The sequence below is a fragment of the Sinocyclocheilus rhinocerous genome, unplaced genomic scaffold, assembly GCF_001515625.1.
Source record: "Sinocyclocheilus rhinocerous isolate Xijiao unplaced genomic scaffold, SAMN03320098_v1.1 scaffold6610, whole genome shotgun sequence".
Classification (NCBI taxonomy): domain Eukaryota; kingdom Metazoa; phylum Chordata; class Actinopteri; order Cypriniformes; family Cyprinidae; genus Sinocyclocheilus; species Sinocyclocheilus rhinocerous.
Window position 1 is genome coordinate 53000 of NW_015630967.1, and position 14728 is coordinate 67727.

Here is a 14728-nt window from a genome sequence, read left to right on the forward strand (position 1 = left end):
AGGTGCTGTCCAAAAATAAGTAATTGGTTTCCCCCTACAGGCTGCCAACCTAAGACGCACAAAGGACTAATGAAATCACCTAAAACCAGAGACGGCCCGGAGGTTGCTTCTATAAATACAAAGAAAAGGCTTACACGGTTGGCAAATTAATTTTCTGCCAGCACATCCAGGACTGGCTGGAGTAGTTAAAAAAAATTGTGCAGACAGTGAGTGGGGGGAGAGGAAGTGGAGGTCTTTATGTTAATGACTTTGTATCATATTTCAGGGCTGTATTGGGCTGGACAGTGCACATGGTTTGATAGTCTGAGACCACTAGTGAGAATGTTTTAATCCATGATTTGAGAATTCTTCTTGTGCTTCAATGAAAGCAAACACATCTGACCCTTAGAATAAAGGAGTTCACATTATCAGTCTCATAATATTGTTTATTTTAGAAATAGTGCAGAATATTAAATATATATTTATCTTTTGACTTTGATTTGATTATTATAAATATTTTTTTTCTGGTTTTAAATGAAAACATAATTTTAGTGTAGTCCAGTGTTTATAGGGGGGGGGGTCCGAAAACCAGTCAGTATCTGGTGTGACCACCATTTGCCTCACGCAGTGCAACACATCTCCTTCGCATGGAGTTGATCAGGTTGTTGATTGTGGCCTGTGGAATGCTGGTCCACTCCTCTTCAATGGCTGTGCGTGCGCAGTTTTCCCCAGTGTTAACTATGCAAATTATAAATAAATGCCTCTTGACTCTTGACTCATCCTTATGAAATCCTCTGTGGCTGTGTCATCAAATTTCATGACTGCATCTGCACAAGTAGAAAAAGACAAATGATTAGAAATATGCAAAGGCAATCTGCAGTCATACACCAAGTCCCCATATTTGTAAGCTGTACTGCCCGCCACATTTAGGCTCTGTTGTGTTACACTGTGGTGTAGCAAGGAATGTCCGGCAATCCACAGGCAATAGGTGCCCTTGCTTTCTTAATATGGACAATAATCCATTAAGCGCTCTGTGTGTCAATTTGTGGTCTAAGGCCCACTGTCTTAGGTCATCTTCAAAGCTGCTGGTCACCTCAGCTTCATCATTTGGTTCCTTTTCTGAGTCAGTAGACCAATAGTCCACATCAGTGTCAAAGTCAAAACTATCTGATTTCCCAGGAACATTGTCACTGATGAAACTATGTGGGGTCCCAGGCACATTGTCACTGCTACAACTATTCAGAGTCCCAGGCGCACGTTCACACTTTTTTTTAATGCCACAATGTTCATCATCGCTGTCAGAATAACATAGAAGTTGATTGAGTTCTCTTTGGCGTTTTCGCCATTCTCTCATCCTTAAAGCCATCTGTAAACACAGATGTGAGCCCAAATTAAGTTTACTTGTACTGTTTATTTGACTGGGGCAAGTCCAAAGAAAAGGAGGATGAGGTCATAAGACCTTGTTTAGGTGCTCCTAAAGGGCAGGACACCTCACTCCACGTCCAAAATGAAGGAGACACCGCACGCCACCTGACAGAAAGACAAAAGAAACACCCAACTAAAGCTTTACAATACTCAATAGTATTGAGATGGTGTGGATTATATATATTATATGTTAAACAAGTAACACTATTCAGTGTTCAAGTTAATTGAGATAAAGAAGTGATGAATTAACACCTGCAGTTAACAAACAGAATTAGGGTTTCCGTGATGCGGAAAACGCAGACGGAATTGCAGAATATGGCAAATATTATATTCAGTCATTTTTAAAACACATTATAACTCGTTTCGAAACTACATAATGCATGATTATAGTGTGTAACGTTTTATGATGGACGCGGTAACAGTCGCATTGTGCTTTGAACTCTCAAAGAAACCGATCAAACTACACGTTATATGATTATATTGTATATCTTGGAAGGGAATACAGTCGTGTTGTTAATGACTGAGAGATGCAATCAGGGCTCGACATTGCGAGCATTTCACTCGCATTTGCGACTAAAAATAGATGTGTGCGAACTGGAAAATGTATTTAGACGGAATTGCAGAATATGTCAAATATTAGATTCAGTCATTTTTAAAACACATTATAACTCGTTTTGAAACTACATAATGCATGATTATAGTAACGTGTAACGTTTTATGATGGACGCGAATACAGTCGCGTTGTGCTTTGAACTCTCAAAGAAACAGATCGAACTACACGTTATATGATTATATTGTATATCTTGGAAGGGAATACAGTCGTGTTGTTAATCACTGAGAGATGCAATGCTAATTGTAACTTAGCCACAGCAGGTTTAGTTAAGACAACAAAGCTAATTAAAACAGCTAACACTATAAATACATAAAATTAACTAAGCGGACCGAACTTACCTTCAACTGAGTAGAAAACGATGATTTTGGATCGCTTTGATTTGATGGAAGCTGAACAGAGCCGAGCAGCCACTTGCTTCAGCAGTACGCGCCGAATGCTTGTTGCCTCGGCCAATCAGAGTGGCGTTTACTGCTTGGGTTATGATGACGTGGTGCCTCAGCCAATCAGAGTGGCGTTTACTGGTTGGGTTATGATAACGTGCTGCCTATCAAACACAAGTTCCACCGCTGCAATGTTAGCTTTCGGCTAACTCAAAAGTTGGAATGCTTCATTTTCTAACCTACAGTGTTGTATTTGCCTTGATAACATGTTAAACACAATCGGAGACGATATGACACAAACCGGTCCAGAGACAATTAAAATAAACAAGTAAATAAGAAAATTCATTTTTTAAATGAATTTTTTTCATTTAAAAAAAAAAAAGTATTTATAAACTCTGTTCTAATTGACCTGTTGTGCATTCACCTTTATTGGCAATCAATCAGCTACAAGGTGTGCAAATTTGAAAATGCAGTCTGCTCCTTGCTGATAAAATCCATTCATTATGGTGTAGCGCATAAACTGACTGTTAATGTTGCACATGGTGCACAACTGATATTCTTCGTCATTTCATAACACCTGCTGTTAATTGTAAAATGATATGGTCAGAGGGGACTCTCATTTCATCTTTTGAGCGCTCGTACCTCATCTCAATGAATGCTATTATATCTCATGGTATATTTAGTAAATGTATAATTTTTCATTCTGGTCGCACAGCAAACCAATCCACAGACCTGACCTGAGAATAGAAAAAGGTGATGGCTTATTTTTTATCATTTTAATGTTAAGCAGCCAGCAAGCTGTGTCCCCAGTCCCCCATGTCACATGCACACAGCAGAGCTGACAAGACATGTGAAATAACAAATTTGAAACGGGCCTCTCACTGGGCATTTCCAAATTAATTTCAATGTATATATTTATTGAAAGCATGATTGACAGGAACCAGCCTAGCATGCCAATAATTGTATTCCTGGAGCATGTATGCATAGTTTCACCCAACAGGGATAAATGTGAGAGGCTATTACATTCAGCATTAATCTCCTGTGGCAAAATAAAATAAGGCTTATGCTATTTTTTGCATGCAAAAAGAAGTCTACCAAACACTATCTGAATGCACATCAGTCCAACATTAGATGCAGAAATTGCATGAATTATAGTGAGTGGGCCATCGTTATAGGCTTAAATCACTTTGCTATGTGAACTCTACACCAAGTATTAAAAAGTATTATAGTTATTCTATTGTACTCTATTGTTGTATCTATTGTTCTGTCGTTCAGTTGTTGTATTTATCATTTTATCGTTCAATTGTTGTTTCTATAGTTCTGTCATTTAATAGCTGTATCTATTGTTTAGTTGTTGTTTCTATCTCTCTATCAGTCAATCGTTGTATCTATCCTATCATTGTATCTATTGTTTAATCATCTATCTATCTATCTATCTATCTATCTTTGTATTTTTAAATTTTTTTCTTAATTGAACTGCAATTTACTTTTATTTAATATATGACATATATTTGTGTGTCTACAGACACTCCTTTCTTTTTCGTAGGGGAAAATCTGGACAAATGAGAGGGCCTAATGGTAGTTCACGAGAGCTGACTTTACGCAAAAATAATTCCCAATACTATAAACGGAACAGTACAGAATTGCCATACCACTGAGTAGCACTTCTATGGACACAGTGTTTTCATTACAGCAGATGCTCTATCCAAACTAAAGGAACAACTGAAAATTGGTTTAACAACTCACAGATTGACTTACTTTGAGAGTCAGGAAGTCTGATTAATCTGATGCCTTCAGGGAATCTAACAGTGGAACAAACTTGACTTCGTGCTTAGCTGCAGTAGGACATATAAACAAAATAAATGAATAAAAATCAAAGGTAGGGCTGAAATAGATGTTCATTCAGATATTCTAACACAAAGGCCTTTTAGTATTTCCCTGATATTTTCCCCCTAATGACTGCTGGAAACTGCGGTGTACCTTCTGAACATGTTTTGACATGGTCTACGGTGCACAGTGAATTAAGAAAGAGATGTCAAAAAGTAAAAACACACAGACTGCCAAACTATTGCACATTTCCAATGCTAAACACCAGCTTCTCAGTTCAGCTATACTATGTTACGGATGTAGAAAGTCAACTTGAAATGGCCTTCCCAATCCACTTTAGTTCTGCAGTGTGGCATACTTTGGAAATTCAATGAAAAGAAAATGTAGAGACCTGTTTTTATCCATCAGGTATTGATAGAATCATGAAAAGTGGCTGTTTTTCAACTGAATGGAGCAAGACTCTCCTGCTGAAACACCACTGGCATTCGCTTTTGGAGGTTTTTTGGCCTGGACATGGTGGCCGAAGGTCTTGATATGTTGTAATATTGCTTTTTCAAATCTATTTTTTTGTTGTTGCTATAATTGGCATATCCTTTAACGTTAATGTGTTGACCATTGTCAAGACTTCTGAAAAGCTGCATTATCTACAACAGTATTCTAAAATGATAACTAAACTATTTGCTTTTTGGTGACAATTCGTTTTCTATTCAGTGACGAAAAAGGGATAAATTTTTCAGAGCAATAGTTATTTTGATTAAAAAAAACTTATTTAAATAACATGCACTAAAAGGAATTGTTCACCCAAAAATGAACAATTTTGTTGATAACGACTGAAATACGAGTCCTCTTTCCATATTGCTTTAGTGAAAAAGTTGTCTTGTCTGAATCAGGAGAGAAATATGCACAGATCAAGCATGTTTCTACGCGAAAAACAGTCTAAAACAGTTCTCAACAAATATGTCAGTGAATTTTGATGTGAAAGCATAACAGAGGATAGACTTTTTAACTGGAAGAAGCATTATGGATTATTGACTTGTAATTTGGAAGGTAAGTGGTGATATAATGTTAAAACACCTCGATGGATTTGTTTGTTACAAACACACAACTTTTCACATCACAAGATGTTAATTGATGGACTGGAATCGTGCAAATTTACATTTTTGGGTGAGGTATTCCTTTAATTGTTTTTAATAAGACCAAAAATGTGTATTAAAAAAGTAAGTAAGTCAGTTTTGATTTCATCTAGGCTTTATAAGATGAAAATGTAGCTGGTTCTCGCCAGTGTGAGCACCTACTGAAACTATATACCTTAATGTAAAATGTGTTTTTGCCATTCTGCTTCACATCAAGGTCCTGTTTATGATGCTGGTGTTTATTTTTCAGTAACGGCAACTCAGAATCAAGTATTCCTGAGAACTGTGCAGGCTGATTTAGACGTTTTAAAGCTGGTGCCAAGGGCTTCTTTCAGGCCACTCTGGTCTCAGAATGAACAGAATCCATAATATGCCTTATGGCTGGCAGACTAGTTAGACCTAGACTAGGTAATAGCCTCCTTTTGTTGACATTTTCTCTGAAAACTATACAAACAGTCCTTTTTTCAGCAGAAAAGCCTGGTAAGCCACCTCAAAGCCTTAATGATGACCTCTGCTTGCTGCGTACAAAATCAGCTTCCTCTTGGGGTTGTACTCAATGCAAATATCACACTGATTATCCTAAACTACATAGCACTGAGTTTATGTTGACTACTACTATTTACAGTGTTGGGTAAGTTACTCAAAAAAGGTAATCCACTACAAATTACTAATTATTACTTTAAAATTGCAATTTGATTGCATTACTGATTACTACTGCATTTAAAAAGTAATCAGATTGCTAATTATTTTACTTTCACCTTACTTTCAAGTTTACTTTACTTTTCAAGTTATCAAACCTAAAAAAAAAACACTACAAAGTCAAAATGTAATATTGAGTGAAAAAATTGTATCAAAAAAGTGAAAATAATTTAAAATGTTCCATCATTTTTGATCGTACAGATAAGAGTAATACATCATTTGAAACTGTAAAAGGTCTACTTTTATTTGTATACACTCACAATATCAACAAAACATTGTGCTTTTGTAAAATAAAGAAAACAAGCAGGGTGCACTTTCTGCCGTCTCGGTTTTCTTGAACTTTTTTCTGAAACGTGCCACGAAAAGGAACGAAAACTCAACGAATACTTGGCACACAGACATGAGAGATATATCTACAGAAAGCAAAAACACATATTCTCTGATAAAGTACTCCATATGAAACCAACACGAGGTCCAGCCTTTCCCGTCTGAGCTCATTATAATGTGGACACACCCTTGCGCAGCGCGCGCTATTCATACGGTAATCATCCACTTGAGACGCGCGAACATGTAAACGCCCACATCATCTCTTTAAACAAAGCAGCAATATTCATCAAGTTCATCTACACTGTAAAAAAAAAACACGTAAAAAAAAGGTGCAATGCATGGCAGCACAGGGTGCCAAACGTTTGCCATTAATGGGAATAACGGTGATACACCAAGAATTGAAGTAACATGTTTACACAGCAACATAATAAATGGTACATTGACCATACAATACAATGAAATGTTTAAAGTGTAATCTGAAATTACATGTTTTGTCTGTGTAATTAAGAAACATGCAGAGACCATTAAATTAAATACCATTCTTTGACTGGAACTATTTGAGGTCTACGTGAATCACGTGACGATCGAGCGCTATGGACTTCCGTTGACGCAACTCTCTCTTTCCATGGCTCTGGTCTACGCCAACCAGACATTGGTGGGCGGAGCTAATGTAAGTCGCCTCTGCCAATAAGGTGTTAATATGAAACACGTGCAATAATGATTGCAGAAAAAAGTAACAGGAATTGATTTTGCTTTTACATTGATTTTATTTTATTGCCAGATCTCATCTGCTTGAACGAGATTGAGATTGAGGTTTCTGCAGAGCAAAAGTGGGCGTTTCTAAATTTGTGGGCATTTTCTAACTGCTGGGTGTTTCTAAATCATGCAATGAACATGATCCCCTTTACCTGACCCCACCCCTAAACCTAACGTCACTATGACGTCAGCCTATCAGGTTACATGGTCTAAAAACACCCCGATCTGGTAAGTCCCATTACTTTCCTGCAGAAACCTATTATTGGCTTGAACTGTGAAGACTGTGCACGAGCAACACTGACTGTTGGCTTCATCCACTGATAACGGTGGCAACGAGCACTCAGTATGTTTTCAGAAACAACACATTCCAGCGCCCGATCGCCTCTTTAACAAACGAATTATATGAATGCTCTGCTCTGCTACATAAAATTGTTATTGGGTACATCCGTGCAGCAAAGGTGTTTCTAAAAAGTGGTGGGGACAAAATCGCTCCTTGGCAAAACGTGGTGGGTACGTCTCACCCCGCAAATTACACGTTTTCCAGTAACACATATTCTAATCAGTTAAATAGGTGACAAAATGTAGGCTACATTTGGTGTTAATGTATGTGTTTTTATGGAAATTCACAGTTCTGATCAAAATGTGATATGACTGTAAAATTCTACTGTTTTTTCTCTGTAAAAATAAATTTTTCTCAACTCTGAAAAAACATTATATATGAACGTTTTTTTAAGGACATGTAAGGTTAAAAATACATAACAATTACTTTTAATTAAAGACAAAAGGCCATTTTTTTCAGAAACACAATCACTTGAAAAACAGATAAAACGTACATTTGGTGTCAATGTATGCATTTTTATGTAATTTCTCAGTTCCTATCAAAATGTGATATTACTGTTAAATTCTACAGTTTTTTCTCTGTAAAAACACATTTATTTTTTACAGTGTACTACTTTGTGCATCTGGTTTTCATTAACCAACATTCATAGCTGAACAAGCATTCACATGGATGTGCAAGCAGGCAGCCGTTCTGTCCTTTATACTTACTTTATTAACAATGGACCTCTAGAACTAAAGATGTGGAGTGCTGGGGAGGCATACAGTTGAAGAGGAGTCACTCTTTGAATGATACCTTAAGTGATTACTAAGTAACGCTGCCCGCAACAGTCATATAATCTCATTGTCTGGTGGTCCTTGCAGCCAAAGTCGTGTTTAACATCTGAGTGTATTTGATGTGATTAATCACTGGGGCTCTACAGAATGCTGAAGTTATCTGCAGAGCCTTCAATCTTCATCAACCGAGGATATGAGTGTCTATAAAATAATGGGCCACATTCAAGGATTATTACTACTGTGAAATGTCTTTGAAGGTGCCCTTTGTAGAAGCCAACTTGTGAAAAAGTTTGGTATCATGTGCAGAAACTACAGTTAGTTTCAGGCTTTACCTTTTGGTTTTACATTTAGACCAAAAATTGGGCATCAGAAAACTTGCATTTTCCTTTTGGAAAAATTGAGTGTTATTGATTTATTTACTGAGACAGGGATGAGAGCGAATGAATCACACTGAGTGCCAAACTTACTCACGTGTGACATTTTCAGAAGAAGAGAAGGACTGAAATGTTTAAAATTAAATTAAATTATGTTTAAAATAAAAGGTTGAGAATCAGTTCTGGAACATTCAAGTGAAGCTCTGCTCCAGAACTGAGTGAGTTGCCTACATAGGCCTTTTAAGGCAGCATCCTGAATGAAATCTTGTAAATGACTGGAATGCTACATATAGGCAGCAGCTCCTAATGTGAACTATATGGCTGAACTATTCTTTTATTCTAAGTTTTCAATATAAAAATATTAATTGATTTGTAATTGACAAATTCTAAGTTTGGAAATTCTAAGTTTGAGGTTCTTTTCTCCTTCTATACAAACTTTTGTGGAAATATGCAGGGTAACACTTTATTTTAAGGACCACTTCTTACTATTAACTAGTTGCTTATTAGCATGCATATTACTAGCATACTGACTGTTTATTAGCACATATAAAGCACATATAAATGCTTTATTCTGCATGACCATATTTTCCTTAATCCTACGCCATACCTAAATGTAACAACTACCTTACTAAATATTAATGAACAGCAAATTAGGAATTTGTTCAGGAAAAACTCTTCCCTATTCTAAAACGTTACCATATGCAGTACTGTATACACAATTGTTGTGTAATAGTATCATAGTGTACACACTATTGATATAAAGGTTACACTAGAGACATTTAAAATGTTACAAAATATTTATATTACAAAAAAAAAAATCAAGTATTTTGCAAGTAAGTTAATGTATTGAAATTCACAGTGTAATCATAATTATAATTATAACAATGCAGCTTTGGTGAGTATAAGGGATTTCTTACCAAAACATTTTTAAAAATCGTTCATACTTCAGTTTAGGGACCAGAGAACGCTGGTTCCTTCTCTTTCAAGCAGCAGCTCATTAAATTCAAATTGCTGTGCAGTACTATGCAGGTGTCCTCTGGTGTGCTGCCTTTAGTAATCCCATACTGATTGATTGTCTCCATCTTGATGTGAGCTGCAATAGGGCAGCTCTCATGGATTTATCATGAAGCACAATGCAGCCGCAATAGGATGAGTGTCACCTGGTAAGCAACACAAGTGGGTTTTAACCTCTTTCATGGAGGAGGGTGATGATAAAAATGGGACGGTGAACCCATTTGGCCTTCAAGAGATAATTTCTGTGGTACTGGCATTGGAGACAGAGAGAATTACAGAAATAAAAAGCATTCAGTGTGGACAGGAGTGCAAGGATTGCATTTCATACACAAGGAAGCATCTGGAGGACATTGTACTATGACATTGATAGATTAATTGATTTACCTTTTTTGGACCACTACCAACCCTTTGACAGCCCCAAACTCTACTTATGACATTCATTTATCAGTTAATGTTGTTATGATTAATACTGCACTTAGTGTCATTTAGGTGTATTTACATACTATTATAGCATATAATAGCAGCTTATTTTCAATTAACAAAAAAACGTTTTTTAATAATCTTAAAGTTAACAATAACCTTTAAACTTTTATATAGCACTTTCCCTTTTTTTAAAGTGTGTTATGTGCCACGTTCTTATGCATCATAATTGTGTATGTTATCTCCACAACAATGGTCGTCTCTGCTGAGAATGGTATGTAAAGTATTCTTTAACCACGAAATGATAATTTGGTCTTCATTTATTGAGTCACAAATGTTCATTTATTCAATTAAAAAAAAAGTTCATTTATTCAGCCACATGTTGTTCCAAATGTAAATGACCAAATGTGAAATATCAAGCTTGTATGTAAAAGCTCCATAAAAGTATTATAAAAGTCTAAGTCTATGGCACTCCTTGGTGTGTTTATGAGATAAGTATATATACAAAAATAAACAAATTGTTATTTTGTAATGAATAGGTTGGTTTTGTTCACAAATTATTTGTTTACTAATCAGACTGATCAGTTCAACTCATTGACTTTGTTCACCTGAAAGCTCACTGGACTGAAAGATTATCATTGAATATTGCCATACATTTTGATCTGTTTCTCACACAAAGCAATCATATGGCTAAATAAGCTATTAAGACGTGCACAAGTTAAACTGACTACTTTTATGGTGTTTTTGTATCCTGTTTTGAAGCTTAAATGCTTTAGATACTTTTCATTTTGATTTCATGGAAATGAGCGAACACTATATTAATGGAATTTCTCATATTGTTTTCACAGAAGAAAGCAAGTCATTTGAGTTTGGAACGACATCAGGATGAGTACATTTTCATTTCTGGATGAACTATTCCTTTAATATGAATCTTGTTCATGTCTAGCTATTGTTGGCTGCAAGTTCGCAACAAGGATCAGAGACAGAGGAGGATTACTAAAATAGAAAGGGTTCACTTGTGGTCAGAACTAGTTCAAAGTTCTGTGAAGAGGCTGTCGGGTCCTCATCTTCTCATTCTCTCATTATAATGTGTCACGTACCCGTAAACTGGCATCTCACAGTACAAATGTGTCAGAGTGATGTATCACACACACATACACTCCAGTTCAACTTCTGAACCACCGATAACCTAAAGAGCTTCAAATAGCCACGTCTGCTATCTGAAAGAATGGTCCATAGACAGTTATTACAAGTCAATATTAATATGCATTAATACGGTAGGCTCTTCACCCCGATTAAACTTTAAATCTCATTCATACAAAATCCAGTAAAATGTTAATTAGAAAAAGAAGGATACTTTGACAGGATGGACCAGCCTTTGTAATGAGAAAAGATCATTAAATGCAAATAGGTTTGTATTTAACCTCTGCAGAGGCCATGGGGGGAAAATGACTCTGTATCTCATGCTTTGACACTTGTTATAGAAAACGTTTTCGAGGAATATGTAAATTAACAAACCACCCACAGTGTCACAAGTGCTGGTTCATCAGGTTTTAAGTGTGAAAACCAAAGTGGTGAAAATTCAATTATAGGTTATTTTTATAATGGTCTCAATTACTTCTTAAACCAGGGCTGACCTTTTGAATATGACTGACATCATATGTCACAGTCTTGTTTATCTTAGGCCCAAAGTTATTTACCCTGCTTAAGAATCATGCAGATTTATATATATATATATTATCTAGTCTCGTGTATACCCCATATAACTAAAGCTGCACATTCAATTCCTTGTTACAAATATGTTAGAACCATCACTTCTACCACAGAAGACTGCTTTGTAAATAATCTTCCTGACTTGTCTCAATTCCTCAGCATATCCAATAGCTCAGAAAAAAACAGATAGTGTAACGGAAACTCTCTCTTTTCTAGCACTTTAGACATGGTCGCTCCTTTATGCTTAAAGAAAAGGAGGAAAACAGTCCGACACCGTGGTATAACAAGCACACTCGTGCCCTAAAGAGAGCAGCCTGGAAAATGGAGCGCAGCTGGAAGAAAACAAAACTAGAGGTATTTTGTATTGCATGGAGGGAAAGTACTTCTACATACAGAAGAGCCTTAAAAACTTCTAGATCTGCTTACTTTTCATTTCTTTTAGAAGAAAACAAACACAACCCCAGGTGTTTATTCAATCCAGTGGCTAAATTAACAAAAAAATTAAGCATCACCAGGCGCAGACACTTCCCAACAGCACAGCAGTAATGACTTTATGAACTTCTTTACTTCCAAGATCGATACTATTAGAGATAAAATTTGAACCATGCCATCGTCAGCTACAGTATTGCATAAGACAGTGCACTATAGATTCCCTGAGGAACAATTCTACTCATTCTCTGCTATAGGACAGGAAGAATTGTATAAAATTGTAAAATCATCTAAACCAACAACATGTATGTTACACCTATACCATCTAAGCTACTAAAAGAGGTGCTTCCAAAAGTCATAGATACTCTTCTGAATATCATTAATTCGTCATTGTCATTAGGATATGTCCCAAAAACCTTCAAACTGGCTGTCATTAAGCCTCTCAATAAAAAACACAACTTGATCCTGGAGAGTTAGTTAATTACAGACCGATCTCAAATCTCCCTTTTCTGTCAAAGATACTTGAAAACGCAGTATCCTCTCAGCTATGTTCCTTCTTAGAGAGAAATGGTATCTGTGAGGATTTCCAGCTGGATTTAGACCGTATCATAGTACAGAGACTGCTCTCATCAAAGTTACAAATGACCTGCTCTTATCATCCAATCATGGTTGTATTTCTCTATTAGTGCTACTGGATCTTAACGCTGCATTCGACATAGCTGAGAGGATACTATCGACCAAAACATTCTTTTGAATAGACTAGAAAATTATGTTGGCATTAGTGGAATTGCATTGGCATGGTTCAAATCATACTTATCTGACCGTCATCAATTCGTAGCAGTGAATGAAGTAGTATCATATTGTTCACAAGTGCAGTATGGAGTACCACAAGGCTCAATACTTGGACTGTTGCTTTTCAAGCTTTACATGCTACCCTTGGGAAATATCATCAGGAAACATGGTGTTAGCTTTCACTGTTATGCTGATGATACTCAGGTCTATATTTCTTAGTGGCCTGACAAAACATACCAATTCGCAAAACTAACAGAATGCATAGCTGATATAAAAAACTGGATGACTAATAATTTCCTACTGCTTTTACCGGCTTAAAATATATCTAAATTACTCATCTCAATGACATCTCAATGTCAAATGTAGAAACGCTACTTCATGCGTTCGTGGCCTCAAGGTTAGATTATTGTAATGCTTTATTGGGTGGTTGCTCTGCACTATTAATAAACACACTCCAGCTGGTCCAAAATGCAGCAGCTAGAGTACTTACCAGAACCAGGAAGTATGACCATATAAGCCCGGTTGTGTCAACACTGCACTAGCTCCCTATTAATCATTGTATACGTTTTAAAATCTTGCTAATTACGTATAAGGCCCTGAGTGGTTTAACTCCTCAGTACTTGAGTGAGCTCTTATTGCATTATAGTCCTTTACGTCCGCTGCGATCTCAAAACTCTTGCCATTTGAGCATACCTAGAATATCAAAATCAACTGTGGGCAGCAGATCCTTTTCCTATTTAGTGCCCAAACTCTAGAACAATCTACCTAGCGTTGTTTGGGAGGCAGACACACTGTCAGTTTAAATCTAGATTGAAGACCCATCTCTTTAACCTGGCATACACATAACACAAAATCACTTTTCTATCATTTAAATCTGTTAAAGGATTGTTTAAACTGCATTAATTAGGTCAACCGGAAACGGGAACACTTCCCAAAACACCCGATGTACTTGGTACATCGTAAGTATATGGCATTTACACAAATATTAGGCTGTTTTATTCTTATTCCAAGGTCACCGTAGCCACCCAGATTCAGTCCATATCCAGATCAGATGGTCACTGCAGTCACCTGGATCCAGTCCGTATCCAGTCCAGATGGTGGATCAGCACCTAGAGACAACCGCTACAGCCCTGAATGTCAGTGGAGACTAGGCATGTGACGATATAAAATTTTCATGTTGCGATTAATTGCTAATGCTTTTATCACCGTATACGGAATTATCACAATATTGAAATTTAGATGCAAAAAAGTGTTTTCATAATAAAGTATAACAGGTTTAATAACTCTTTTTCTTATAACAAAAATAAACTGAACATTTAAATACAATAAAGCAATACACAAATGTATAAAAAAATGTATAAAGTAAATAATTTCACACAGATTAAAGTGCAAAAAAATTATAAAGACCAATAGGTAACCAGTGGTGTATAAAGTACCTGAAAGCCATACTCAAGTAAAAGTACAGATATCTTACCAGAAAATTACTTTGGTAGAAGTTGAAGTCACCGTTTAGAATATTACTTGAGTGAAGGTCTTAAAGTATGTGATATTTATTGTACTTAAGTACGAAAAGTATTTTTAAAATCTTAAACGTACTTAAGTATTGAAAGTAAAAGTACAAGTAAATGCAAAATGGAAAAGAAGCAAATAAATAAATAAAAATGTTCATGCGCAGCTTGAGTAGCAAGATTGTGTTCAGATTTAACTCTTTCTTCCATTTTGCATTTTTGGGTA

The 14728-nt window shown here is 36.2% G+C and overlaps 1 long non-coding RNA gene across 1 annotated transcript; it reads right to left on the minus strand.

Annotated features, from left to right (window-relative positions):
- Positions 1 to 915: 915 nt before the first annotated feature.
- LOC107740744 (uncharacterized) lies at positions 916 to 2693 on the minus strand. Its single transcript, XR_001640117.1, has 3 exons — positions 2356 to 2693; positions 1439 to 1509; positions 916 to 1345 (listed from the first exon to the last, which is right to left on the minus strand). It is a non-coding gene; the product is annotated as an uncharacterized LOC107740744 (long non-coding RNA).
- Between the last annotated feature and the right edge of the window lie 12035 nt (positions 2694 to 14728).